Below are 15,093 nucleotides of genomic sequence, written 5' to 3'. Positions count from 1 at the left end.
ATGTTTATTCAGAGAAAGTACGTTTTTGTGTCTGATTTCGTAACTTAATTAATAGTTAGCACTAATTAATTAGCATATTTGAGGTCACCCCCAGGAACCATTAAGATTGACACTTAGTTCGTGAAAATCCGGTCATTAGAACGAAAGTTATTCAGGGTGATTCGTTTTTTTTTTTTTTGCGGACTGCTCGTCGTAAATGACTTTTAACTGCGTTTTAACACCAAACAATAAAGTTAAACAATAACTAACACATTAATGAAAAAAAAGCTGAATTTAAAAATTCAAAAATTGAAAAGCTTATAATTATAATATAAGTTTGATATATTATAAACAAGCACAATGTGTATTTAAAAATGTATATGGCCTGATAAGGAATTAATATTTAATCACAATTACATAAATATATAAATATCATAAAACTTACATTTTATAGATTACACTGAAAATTTGCAAAACGTCACGTCATTGGTTTAATATTCAATTTTTAAAAACCACATAACAGCTGTATTCATACCGTTTAGTACATTGAATGCACAAAATAATCATAATATTAATTTGAAGAACACAAACTTTAAAAACAATATGCCGAGGTAATCTTATAGTTTATAATTAAAAATATTTTTCCGCATCGTCGGCACTCAGCCGAGTTAAATTTTAACAGGTGTTACAGTTCTCTCTTATTTTGACATTTTGGCAGCAAATTGACTTTACATGACATTGTTGGAAAGATATTTTCCTTTTACTCGCATATTAAGCAACTTATTTTTAAAAACCTCTATTTTATAATTTACAAGTAAATTTGCTTAAAATTTGTTTCCGCAGGATTAGTATTTAGTGTAAACAGGACCTCAAACTTTGTCAGATGATTTTATCAGTGTTCTAATTATAAAGATAATAATTTTCTTGGAGTCAAATTTTTTTCCGCCAATTGTTGGAAATACTTTTTGGTCATGAATCTTAATTATATGAAGCTAAATACACGTAGCTTTTTTGGAGGAAAAATAAAGGAGGCTTCAAGGTTACTATTTCCCTATAATTTTCTTTCCAAAGCCAAAAGTTTATCTTGCGGTACCCAATTTTTTTGACTGTAGAACCCTAATTATAAAACTTTTTTCGATGGAACCACTACTTAATATGAAGCTTTTTCATCCATTCATAATTACTGATCTTAAACTAGGTCTTATGCCTGACAGTTAAATTTACAGTTCCTGTACAATATATATTATTAGTATTTAAAGTAAGCAGGGTAATAGTAAACAGGTATCCCTAAAATATAGGGGATAGTTGAAATCTGGAAAATATAGACGTCCAAATAGTTTGGTAAAAACAGCATTTCAAAATTCGGACCCCTTAATGTTAGTTGTATTTTTTGCACATTTCTCTATATCTCAAGAAATTTTTAAGCGAATTAAAAATTTTTTGCATACATGTATAAAATTCTTTTATCAAAAGGTAAGTTCATGTAAAATATTTATATTATATTTAGTAAATGCTAATTATTGTTATAATTTTATTTAATAATAGACGAAATTTTAAATTGCAAGGTAGGCAATTTTTTTACATTATTTAAAAAAAATGTAATTTTGCATGTCAAAATGCAAAATTTGAGAGAAATTGGTCGAAATATTCCTGAGAAATCAAACATTTAAAAAGTTGCGCTTTTGAAATTCAGTTTTTCAGAAACTATTTGACCGATTATTCAAAAAGTAACTCAGGGTGGTCCGTATATTCTTTTTGCGCACTGTACATAGAAAGTACACATTTCCGAAAGCAAAATTTATCTCTCTTTTGCACAACCATGCAAAGAAACAATTTATAGAACAAATACTTTTCTAAACTGAAGTCTAAGCACCATACTTTATGAACGACCAAGAGACTACACTCATTAACGACACCTATCAGTTTAATTAAATAAATTTCTGCTCAGGTATAAGTGTAATACAAAATTTCAATCAGATCTCCACTTTAGATAAAAGATATTAACACAGTTTCAAACAAATCTCAAAGGAATAATTATTCATCTTGAAATTATTCCTTCTTTCAAATTACAACAAAGCAACTACTGAGATATTTGTTTTAATAACCTGATTATATTGCACAGGAATTTTAAAGACAGGAAAACAGGACAAATGAGAGTGCACGCAATTATTTTTTGATGTAAAGCTCCCGAGGATAGCGTAAGCGTTATTTTTCGTTTATCAAACATGCAATTACGAAAATTTGTCAGGCCATTAAATCTTTATACCATGCAGAATTGAGTTTTGTACGATAAATTATGTATCTTCTGACAGCCATTCAATGACTGCGATAATTGAACAGTCTTGAGATATGTATTTAGAGATAATATGTATTTAGAGATAATATGCGATTATGCATTTCTATACATACGTTATTTCTAAAACCCATTATTTTATTGCTAATGGCTGTAATGAATCTGGTGGTAGTTTTGTAAATAGCCGAATCATCATTCGATTTGACTTTGATGTTGCATCTAAATAACATTATCAACTTTAAAGTTGAAACGGTTTTGTTCTATTCTTGCACTCGGGTGGTTTGTAATATAAATTAAAGTAAGATAAATATAAAACTTGAATATTCTGAATGGGTAATAAATTGCTTGATCATTTAATGATGACGTCCTATTAACGGAATATTTCGGAAAATAAATGTTTGCATTTTCTGAAATAGGTTTCAGGTTTATTGATCGTAGTTTCAGATTAATCGTTAAAATTAATTCATATTAATTCTATAAAAAACTATAAAAGATACTTTTTAGTGAAAACTAGTACTTTTTTTTTCTTCTCATTGATGTAAAATTAATTAAGTGTAAAAATTGCATGATTTTGTTCGAAAATAAACTGCATTAAAATGCATTTTTATTCACGTTATTAACTGCATATTTTGTTATGTATATTGCTCAAATTTCAAATTCAACTCGTAAAGTTGGAATCAAACTTTAAAATATAAACTGCAAAGCAACAGTTGGTTACAGTTAGGCCCAAGAAATCATTATGCATTAATTATATTAAAATAATTTCATGAAATTTTATTAATATAGTAAAAAACTTTTTTCTAAGTATGGATGTATGCTTGAAATACTTTTCTATAAAATGTGAATACATTGATTTAGCACTTGCTTCTCTGTCTGAATTTGCCTTGAGAAAGAAAATTGAAAAACTTTGGAAAATTTTTTGGCCCCCCGTGAATTTACTTACTTTTTTTTCTAAATAACGAGAATTTAAAACAAATCTTTAAAACAAATCTAAATCAAAAGTTTCACATTTTTCAAAATACTTTACTTTAAAATATAAACTCATTCATCAAAATTTACAAACAAAAATATTACCTGTTACTTTAACTTTATCCTTTTTTATATATATGGCATCTTGAAAATGATCTGAAAGAAAGGTTATATAAATATTTTATATAAAAAAGGTATAAAAATAAACAGAAATATAATATAGCAAACTGTTGAATTATTATTTTTATGTTTATTATTTAAAACATGCATTATTAAAATATATTAACCGTTGTTTACAAGCGTATTATGCATCACCAAATAAGTATTAACCTTAATTTCGCAGTTTGTTTGTTTGTTTGGTTGTATTTGCGCCATATTTGCTCCTTTCATTCCCTTGAGATGAATGTCATCACATATTAGTCGAAAGAAAAGAGATTATTATTTGCTATAATTTAACCTGGCGGCATCTGCACTTAACCATAAAAACCGGTCCAAGGTCTAACATTAAAACATCAGTAAATTCTGTAAGTAAGAATATGTATAAAAGCAACATGAAGAAAAATAAATTGAATTCAACTCGAATCATTCACAGTTTGAATTTTAACATTGGGTTATTGAGTTCGCAAAGGATTACAATAATATGATTCAGCCAAGACCGTATGATTATTCTAGCGAATTTAAACAACATCATGGTTCAACACGTTTTAAAGTTTTTTTTTGAAATTTTTCGTTTTGAAGTTAAAAAGGTAGGAAAATCTGATAAAGTGGAAAAACACCCCTCTAAGTTTCAGCATTGCTTCAATTTCAATTGCCCCCAATTGAAATTAAAGTAATGCTGAAACTTAGAAGGGTGTTTTTCCACTTTATCATATTTTTCCTACCTTTTATGTTACAATGTAAGCGATTTTATTTGGTATCATTCAATGTTTTTCCCTCGCTCCAATTTAGTCCGAAACGTACTTTAGCATTTGAAAGACTGTTCAAAAAAAGCATCATTACTTAGATAATTCAATTTTTAAATTCAGAACCTCTTTTTCTTACTATTTGGTAGTATTTTTATACATTCTATTACATAAGCAATTGTTTCCTGAAAAAAACTTTAGTGTGATCAAAACTACCAGAATATGGTAAAATTCACCATGTTTCTGGCTCTATGGTAATACCAAAAATCTCAAAAATTTCTACCGAAACGTTTTGGTAATTATTGTGATAAAATAAACAGCAAAATATGGTTTTATAAAGCGTTAAAAATATGGCAAATGTGGAAATTTTATAACGATTCCTTCAGAGCGTAGCATAAAAACCATTCATTCGGATAAATTTACATTTCAGTTTGTATTTTTTACTAAATATGTAAAAATAAGAACTATAATTTTGAAAACTAGAAAATCCGGTAAACTGTTGTCATATGATCAAAAAAATTACCAAATTAATGGCTTAACTCATGATGGTTCTGCTAGTAAAAAGCCGTATTTTAAATTGTAGTCTTCTCTGAATAGCAAAACCTGTTTTTTCATGTTATTAGATAAGGAAATAGCGTATTGGGTGAAACTTTCTTCCAATTTTGCCCATTCGATAAACCGCCAGTGAGTTAAAGTGCATTTTGGTTTCAGTATCTAGAATTATAGTTTTTATTTTAAAGAAATATCATTACCATACAGTAAATTTAATTTACTAGAATTTTTTTTCTCCGTGAAATATTTTAGAAAATGTGACCTTAGCCTCCTTTTTAACGGTCCAGTCTTCCAACCATGAGAATGTTAAGAATTGTTTTTTGCCCCCATGTCCAAAATATAGTAAGTATACACCGAAGAGCCATTACATTTTGACCACCTTGCTAATAACATGCAGGACCACCTTTAGATCTCAAAACTGCTAGCACCCGTCGTGGCATTGATTCCACAAGGTGCTGACAGGTAGTCTGAGGTATCTGGTACCAAGCGCTCACCTACTGGTCCTGCAATTCCCTCACATTGTGAGGGGGTAGCGTGGCAGCACGAATTAAGTTTTACAAGTAGGACCACAAATGCTCTATTGGATTAAGGTCAGGGGAATTTGGGGGCCACGACATGACTTGAAAGTCACTGGAATGTTCCTCGACGATTCGACCCTTATGACATGGTGCATTATCGTGTTGGTAAACACCATCCCCCTCACGAAAAACTGTTACCATGAATGGGTGAACCTGGACTGTAGCTTACAGACGTCAGGGATTGTTCTATCAGGATTATGGGTCCTAATGTGCCCCATGAAAACATTGTTCCTGGGCTAGAAACCATGAAAACCTGGGCGAGCCCATTGTTATAGATGGAGGGTGGTCATAATGTAATGGCTCTTCGGTGTATATCAAGCCAAAATATATCAAGATTTAGAGGAATTATCTATAAAAAATTAATTAGTTTTGTTCTAATTAAACAATATTAATAAATTAAAGGCTGTTTAATATTTTTTTTTACATTTTTTCATTGTTAATAAATAAATCCAGCAGAGTTTCATACAATTTTTTGTTTCAAAAATAGTTCATAATTTTATGAAAACTTTTTGAAGAGCCCCAAGATTTCATATTTCACCCGAGTTGAATCTTAACTAGATCAAGAGAAATTTTAAAACTTTTCACACCCCATGAAATTTTATTTTTATATTTAATAAATAAATCTGATTTTTATACTTATTTTTTAATTTTGAAGTAATAAAAAATTTCATGAATGCCTTATCACGAGCCCAAGCTCTCCCGAGACCTGAATTATTCAGAAGAAATAATACTTATGGTTCAAGCGATATTTAATAAATGCTTACAAATTCTAATCTTATGACTGAAAACAGAAGATTTTTCTTCCTTTTCCTCTAATTTAGAACTAATATCAAATTTTATGTAATCTTTATCAGAAGCCCAATATTGCATGACTTCATTATCAAACAGATTAAAAAAATATCTACACGTGAAGAGATATTTAATAAACTTTTAAACCTAATAATTTCTACATTATTTTATACCAAATAGTTAAATCAATCAATTCCAGCTTGAAAACTATATACATATTTTATCATGATCCCGAGGTCACCCCATGCGTGCATTATTCAGAAAAAATAAAACTTACTAATGAAAAGATGCTTAATAATTTTTTACAAATAATGCGTTTTACATTTGCATACTTTATAACTGATTTAATCAGATATTTTACGCAATATTTTTATTCTGATTTATGAGCACTTTATTATGCTTAATAACTAAATCAAGCCTGATTTAAATACATTTTTTTATTCCCAAAGTAGTAAGAATTTTAATGCACCCGGGGTGGGCTATCACTTATTTCAGAATTTTAAAACTCAGTGTTGATCACTTAAATCGTTTTTACATACCATTAAAACCACCTGGATTTTCGAATTATTTAATTTCTTATAAGAAGTATGGGGAGAGTAGAAAAAAAAAGGTAAAATTCGATTTCCTTTTTCTGGAAAAAAAACTGGTTTCGTTCCCTCAAGCAATAAACAAAATATTTTGACTTTTTTCTCAATATATATTCCAAAAAAGGAGTTGGAAGAATAGATTGTATTCGAAAAGTTTTCATCCATTCTTCATATGAATAAAATTTGACATTTTTCAGAAAAATCATAAATCTACTCTACGCGCCTATAAAACGACTGACTCTGCTTGTTTGTGAAACAATAAAATCAACAACTAAAATATTCGATGGACATAAAAAATTTTTAAACACTCTTTAAATCTCAAAGGGAGATCCTGAAAGGGATTTTTTTTTGAATTTGGGATTTTTCATAATAAATTCTTCTTTTCCTTATCTAGCTTTTTCTCCAATAAAATACATTTAAAAAATAGAGAACTGGAAATATTCGGATATTCTTTTACCTAAAAAGAAACTTTTTGATTAGGAAAAAGAAAACAATTCTTTAAAACACTTTCGAAATGAAATATTGTATTTGTGGTGTTCACGGCTGTAAAAGTATACGATAGTTTTAGTGTATTTTAAAATTTTATACACTTTGCAATAGTTTTTCTTTGTTCTTCAATTTCAATATCTGAAATTCAAGTAAACTTTTTTTTGCATTTTTTTCAATACAATGTTGAACTATCTTAAAGAAACTTTTATCTTATTCTTTGATTTTCCAGTTGCATTTTGTTTTATATATTATGCAAGTGGTAACTTTACGTATGAGTTTTACATATTTATATTAGATATGGTCTCATAAAATCTTTTAGAAGAGTCAATTCAAACAGAATTTAATCAATTTATCTCATTATCTAAGTATAGCTAACCAGAATAAATATTATATTCAAGGCAGAGATCATTTAAAGGAAAGCAAGATTAATTATTTTATAGTTCATGGGGACGTACAGTACGGCTAACACAATGGACCACCCTGAATAACTTTTGATCTAATGATCAAAACCTTACGTTCGAGAATTTAATCTTAAAGGTTTGACAGGGTGAATTCTAATATGCTAATTAATAAGTGCAGACGATATTTGAATTTAAGAAAGCAGACCCAAAAGCGTACTTTCTCTGAATAAGCATTCCTTTTTTTGGACGGATTTGGATTCTGACCCCAAAATTTAAAGGTAAGCAGCAAACTGGGGATTTTGGTCCGCATAGCTTTCTTAGGAGAGCGATCCAAAGTTTGGACCCCTTAATGTTAATTTTACTTTTGCGTATTTCGCTACATCTCGAGAAATTTTTAAGCAAATTAAAAAAAAGTTACACACAATTATAAAATTCGTTTATCCAAAGAAAATTCTATGAAAAAATTAAATTTTAGTTAATATTTATTACTTCTTACATGTTTTTAAATAACAGTCGGAAATTTTTAAGCTACACAATTCTTTACATCATTTTTAAGTACGTAACTGCACATGGCAAAATACAAACTTGAGAGAAATCCATTGAATAGTCCCTGAGAAATAAAATTTTGAAGAAGTCGTATGTTTAAAGTTGTAGGTATGTTTAGTCAGAGAAAGTACGTTTGTGCGTCTGATTTCGTGACTTGAAATATAGTCTGTACTAATTTATTAGCATATTTAAAGTCACCTCTTCGAATATTTAAGATTTAATCCAAGAAAGTGAAAATCTGATCATTAGTTCAAAAGTTATTCAGGGTGGTCTGTTTTTTTCCCGGCGCACTGTACATCAGTTCATATTTGCTTTATTATTCAAGTATATTCTTTTCTGAATTTTTGGCAGTTAACGAACAAGAGAAGAATAAACCATTATAGTTTAGTATATATATAATTATATTCTCTTGTGGACATAGAATTAGTGTAGAATTAAGAATAATTATAATAATTAACATACTACACGGTAAAAAAAAATCTGTTGGATTTCCAGAAAAAAACTGTTAGTTAGTGTGCCAGTATGCCAATATGTTTGACTGTTTTTTGTGCAGATGAGTATTATTATTTCAACAAGCAAACTCTATCTTAACACTGCTTTACCTCAGAAAAAAGCTCTAAAAAATAATTATGTTAGCATCGTGGTCGATTCGAGCCAAGAGAAGAATTCGCATGTCCAATCGTCTCCGGGATTCAAACTGGTTAAGCACATTGGAAAGTTACCATACTGTCCCCTGAGCCACGGCAGATCTGCTGTTAAGTTATGAAGAAAAATCTTAAACTGACTTTATGTTAAAAATCTTACCTATTAAAATCGTATTTAAGTGTTAAAACCCATAAAAATATAGTGTATACGCATAATAAACATTTTTATAAGAATTGGCCCGATAAAACTAAACTATACAGCCAATAGTACTTTGTTTATACTATTGGCTGGCTAAAACCATACTGCCAATACTTATAAAAATGTCTGGCAATTTAAATTACTAAAAAATAATATCTAAATACAGATAGTAATCAAGTGGAGTATAAATGCGACAATCAATTCAAATCGCAATTTTATTTCTATGGTGTTTAAAACCACTAAAAAATTTCTGAAAAGTAAGATCAAGTACAGAAAATAATCTGAAGCCATTTTACGGTAAACAAACTGAATGGCCAAAACTAGAATTTGAATTGACTAGTATATGATTATGGTGAAAAACATAGAAAAAACTGTCTGATGAAAAACAGCTTTGAACTGTCAAATATATACGAAGAAAGAAATTTTGGCAACTCGCGGTAATTATTAAAAACAGAAAAAGATCTGCATTTATCTTTAAACAGTTCTATTTAAGAATTTACAGTTATTTCTTAGTGCATGTACAATTCTAGTGTTACGAACACTTTTAAACTAAGTAAGTTTAAATGAAAAAATTCAAAATATTCGTATTCAGAATTTTATTTTCAATTTGGATAATCTAGTTTAATCTTAGTTTTTGAAATCGTTGTAAACTTATTGACAGTTATTTTTGTCCAATTTATAGACCTTGACCTCACTTAAAGTATAGTGGACGCTATTAAACTTATTACTTTTTTATTCTAAACGGAAAAATATAGATTTATTTTGCAATATTTCTTCCCCTTCAATCCCTTTATTTCCGATATTGCAATAAATAGTAAGACAAAAAATACCAAATTCGATCGAAAATTGTTTACATTAATGACTTTTAAGTTTTTTACGTAAAATCTATACACACTTTGGAGGCAATAGATTAGGAATTATTAGAAGTTTGCAATATATATTAATGTAAAACATGCAAAAATTGTAGAAGCATACACCGAAAAAAATGTATTAGCTCTAGATTAATTACTGAGTAAAATGTGTTTCAGCTATGAACTATTATCTAAAGAAAACATAAATACTTCACATTTTCATTTCCTGTCAAGGAAATGGAAACTGTTTTAACGTAACTATGCAACTAAGCAACAAAAGAAACTATAAAAAAAGATTTGAATCAAATAAGCGTAAATCAATAATAAGGTCAAAAAAACAAAAACTTTTTCTCCATTTATTCTTGAAGAATTGAAAATTTTAGAAATATAAACTTTTTCCAGAAACAGAAGATAAAACTTAGATGCGTAAATGAATCTTCTGTTTCAGGATTACTTTTCACCTTTTCCACTCAATTACTTATTTATTTGTTTGTACTACTCTATTGTGTTTACAATTGCAGAAAACTTATTTGCAAGAATATTAAATGAATAAAATAATATTAATAAATTGAAATAATATTAAAAACTTTGCAATAACTGTTTAATTATCTCTTAAAACAGATTCATTCAGCCAAATTATCACATCTTTATCTTAGTTTCTATATTATATAACTGATATTTTTCGGTTTTTTCTCCTCAATGATTTATCTATTTGTGTGTAATTTTCTGTTAAGTTTTCCATTTTTGTGTTATTCTACATTGCGAAATACTATTATTTAAGCCTTTAAATTCGTTAATATTCGTTTCAAATTGTAATGTTGTGTTTACCATTACAGAAAACTCATTTGCAATAATATTAAAAACATATTTGCAAAAACCATTTAAGTGTTTTATAATGCAGATTCCTTCAGCCAAATTATTACACAACCAAATTATTAAATCCCAACGCCTGGAAGGAGTTTTTCTTGATAAACTACTAGATTTGATGGGCTTGTTTATACAACTAAAAGATGAGTTTTATTTTGATTTCGCGCTTGGCGCTTAAATTTGGCGCTTTCAGCTCAACTGTGAACCTGCAAATCAGGGTATCCCTAGTTCGAAAGCGTTATTTTTTAGTTAAATTTCGTCATAGTGAGTCGCTGTTAGGCAGGGATGCCTTTAAAAAGACGAAGAAACCATTTTCACTGACTTAGAACGTGGTCGTGTTATAGGGTTGTGAGAAGGTGGATTTTCTTTCCGCGATATTACAGAAAGACTGGGGTGAAATATATCCACTATGCATGATTATTGACAGTAGTGGTCAAGAGAAAGTACTGCTTTAAGAAGACCGATTTCTGGGCTGCCACGTAGCACTACTCAGAGGAAAGATTGTCGTTTACGGCATATAGCTCTGGAGAACCGTACTGCGTCTGCATCAGAAATTCTAGATGCAGTTGGCACTGCTGTGACACAACGAACTGTTACCATTTACGACGTGAGTGGCGTCGTGTTAGAGCTCATTGGAGGGCAGAGTGGAGATCTAATGTGTTTTTTGATGAAAGTTGGTTCTGCCTTGGTGCCAGTGATAGCCACATATTGTTAGAGGGAGGCCTGGTGAGCACCTGCCATCAACCTGCTTCCGGCATGACACATTGGACCTACACCTGGAGTTATAGTCAGGGGAGCAATTTCCTATGACAGCTGGAGCACTCTCATGATTACTCCACACACCTTGACTGCAAGTTTGTTCGTCAACCTGGTGATTCAACCAGTTTTGTTGAAATTGATGAGTGGTATTTAAATGGGAATTTTCAACTGGATAACGCTCCTCCTCATACTACTGTTGTAACCCAACATCGTACAGTAATGTAGATCCACAGAATGTCTACGTGCCACCTTGGCCTGCTAGACCACCAGATTTTTCCTCAATCGAGCACTTATGGGTCGTCACTGGATTACAATTTCAGCGCCATCTACAGTTAGCATTAACTTTTCCCGTATTAATTGATCAAGTGCAACGTACAAGGAGCTTCATCCCACAAAGTGACATACGGCATCTGAATGACGCTATGCATGCGCGCTTGCATGATTACATTCAAAATTCTGTCGGTTACACCAGTTTTAATATACAAGTATTTCACATTCGAAATGGTTTTTCTCTTAATTGCATTAGCATGCGATCTTGAAATCAATTAAATATGTTACTCCGAAAAGCGCACTACCAAATGTCGGTGTCCACATCAGTGTTTTTGGATTTGTTAAAATTAATTAATTTAATTGTTTTTAATAAATTAAAACGAAAACATTTTTCAAAAAATACATATGAATTTTATTTAAATATCTGCAAAAGACCTTAACACATTTTTTAAAAAAATAGGTCTGGTTGGAAAATGTGAATACATTTTAGTAAATGAACGAATTATGAAAATTTACATAGTTAAAATCGATTATTTTAGCTCTATACGAATTTATCCATTCAGGTTTCAAGATTTTAGTAATCGTTTTTAATCTTAGTCCAATCTCTATAATGCATTTCTGATATTGTTTGGGTTTTTCACGCTCAATTATTTATCTATTTTCTTGTAGTATTCTGTTTTATATTTTATTTTTTTCTTGTAAGATTTAACTTCCAAAAAGGAAATATATTGCATTAGATAAGCTTTTAGAAAAAATATAGAATATATTTATTTTAAATTATAATGATGTGTTTACTTCTGCGGAAAGTTTACTTGCAATTATATTAAAAACATCTTTGCAGTAACGATTTAATTGTCTTATAACACAGATTCATTCAATAAAATTTTTAAAATTATGTGTTTCTTAGAAAAAAACATTTTTAAAAACACATAATAATTTTATTTAAATGTGTGTATAAAATTTATTAAAAGTAGTTTCGGTAGGACAATGTGAATGTATTTCAATAAATAAACTCATTATGTAAAGTTTAGATATTCAGAATCGATAATTTAAATTCTATAATAATTTATCCAATCACAAGGAAGAGACCGAGACGAACTATATTTTCATTCACAACAAGTTTTGGAAACTACTTTCTTAATTACGTTTCAAATAATGGTGCTTTAACGATGACGTAATGTCTAAGAAAGTGCTTTTATTCAGTTTAGATGATGCCCAAGGTTAAGATTGCGAACGCTTTCAACATTTTATGGATTCTGGTTGTGGCTCTTGAAATTAAAAATCGATAGACATAAATGAATGAATTCCCTCGCTTGGCGCTTTATGTGGCGTATTGACGAAATGATTTGATGTGTATTATATTCTCTGTTTATGAGCTAGAATAAAGAATGAAGCTTTATTACTTTGAAAAAAGCAGTATTTCATGGCGAAATTACGTAAAATTTTTATAGCTTTTTTTTTACTATATATTTAGCAATTGGAAGATAAGAAATTAAATTAGTACACTGAAATTTTAAAGATTTCTTATTAAATTTGCATGATTAAAAAATTAAAATAACATAAGGTCCCGCTAGGATTTCAAAAATAATTTAAATCATTGAGAAATTATAGACAAATGAAAAATTTTGGGCTGAATGTTTTCTCAATGTAAAGAAAAAAAGAAGGATGGTCAAAACAACCAGGATATGGTAAAATTTACCATGCTTCTTCCTCTCTGGAGGCATCAAAAATCTTGATAATCTTTACCAGAGTACTTTGGTAATGGTTTTGGTAAAATTAATAATTAGTTATGGTTTTATAATATCTGATAAAATTTGATAATTGTGGTAATTTTTAATAATGTTAACTTGCTACCTTAGACAGCGTGGCATAAAAACCATTTATTCGACTAAATTTACTTTTCAATTTTATATTTTTTATTTAATATATGCTAATAAGAGCTATATAATTTGGTTTTATTAACCACAATTATATTTTTTTATCATAAATTCCACTAATTTTTCCTCTGTGTACAAATGAACAGCAAAGAAATGAATGAAATAATCATTATCACATAATTACTGATTTTACGCTTCTTTTGAATATATTTCGATTCACTAAATTTATTATTAAATTAAAAATAAATATTTAGCATATGCAATATTTATAAAGCTGGACATTCGAATACAAAATTTTATTATTTTGCAGAATACCCAAATAGGAATGCAATATCCTAGCTACTTTACGAGATAAAAATCGAAACATAATAAACATGCTTTATTAGATTCCGTTAAAAATTTTGTAAATATTGCCTATTGTTTTTTATTTGGTTGCTGAAAAAAAACAATTTTTAAAAGGTAAACAAAAACAAAATGTTAGAATTTCTTATATTCTAAAATATGTAAATAATAAAATATATATGGGATAAATAAGGGATAAATATATAGGAATAAATAATATTTATGTAAAATAATAACACCTATACCATTGTACTAAATTTTAAATAAATAATTTCAAGAAACTGAAGCATTAGGGTAATACTTCATTAAAAATTTCACTTGCTTCAAAAATATACAAACTGGAAGCAACAGTTCATATGCTTCAAGCTCTCAAAAATAGGCACCCTTTTGCAAAATTTGCCAAATGTGAATGAAAAATTTAAAAAAATTATTTGAAATATAACGTAATGTTGCCTGCGAAAAATAGAAAAACACAGGCGTGGCATAAAATTAGAAAAGCCACAGTAGCTGATAGAGAGAAAAGAATTTAAAAAACAGAACAAGAGAAACCACAGTGGCCGAAAAGAGCAAATCAAGGTAAAATGCATTTCCACGGGCCATGGAAAGTAAGTAAGGAACAAATGCCGTTAACAAAGGAATCGGCGTTAATATAAATAAAATAGGATTCCAAGACATCAAAATGAATTGATGTAACTGGGGTGGAAATTGATTTGACACTGTTGAATTTCGGTTTATTCCCAAGTTTCCAACAACGTGCTGCGATAGATGATTTCTCGTATTTTTTATAACGGATCATATTCCTTGAGTCTTAATTTACCTCTAGTTGACAAACCTAGACACGCTTTAAAATTATTACATTATATTACTAATAATAATTATAAAATTATTATATGATTAAAATAATATATTAACATATCAGCTGTAATTTCAAATTTGTATATTTCTGAAGCTAATGACGTTTTTAATCAAGTAACATTGAACTAAATGTAATAACTCCCAATGTCACTCCTAAATATCGCGGCAAAAGCTAAAAATTTAAGAAACCTTTTCAAAAATAATTTTCAATGTATGGTTACAAATTTTTAAAGTGCACGTTTTTGCCATTAAACTTAAAGTTAAATCCCTACAAATTGGAGCTTCTAAAGTAACAGAATGTCACGTTTTATTAAGTGAATAATTTGTCATAAACACAAAAATGC

General features: G+C 29.0%; 1 protein-coding gene across 4 annotated transcripts in view; it reads right to left on the bottom strand.

Annotated features, from left to right (window-relative positions):
- The window catches only part of LOC107456822 (dopamine D2-like receptor), a 412,581-nt gene that overhangs the window by 222,512 nt on the left and 174,976 nt on the right, over positions 1-15,093 (bottom strand). For 2 of the 4 annotated variants that reach the window (XM_071180682.1, XM_071180681.1), the window contains exon 2: positions 3,347-3,397. The gene's annotated coding sequence lies outside the window, so the exon portion shown is untranslated. Of the gene's footprint in view, positions 1-424; positions 602-3,346; positions 3,398-15,093 lie in introns of those variants that run through there. The other 2 variants (XM_071180683.1, XM_016074782.3) reach the window with 1 other exon arrangement.

This window comes from Parasteatoda tepidariorum, chromosome 5, assembly GCF_043381705.1.
Source record: "Parasteatoda tepidariorum isolate YZ-2023 chromosome 5, CAS_Ptep_4.0, whole genome shotgun sequence".
NCBI lineage: Eukaryota > Metazoa > Arthropoda > Arachnida > Araneae > Theridiidae > Parasteatoda > Parasteatoda tepidariorum.
The sequence above is the reverse complement of the archived record's forward strand: the minus strand, read 5'-3'. Positions and strand labels throughout refer to the sequence as shown.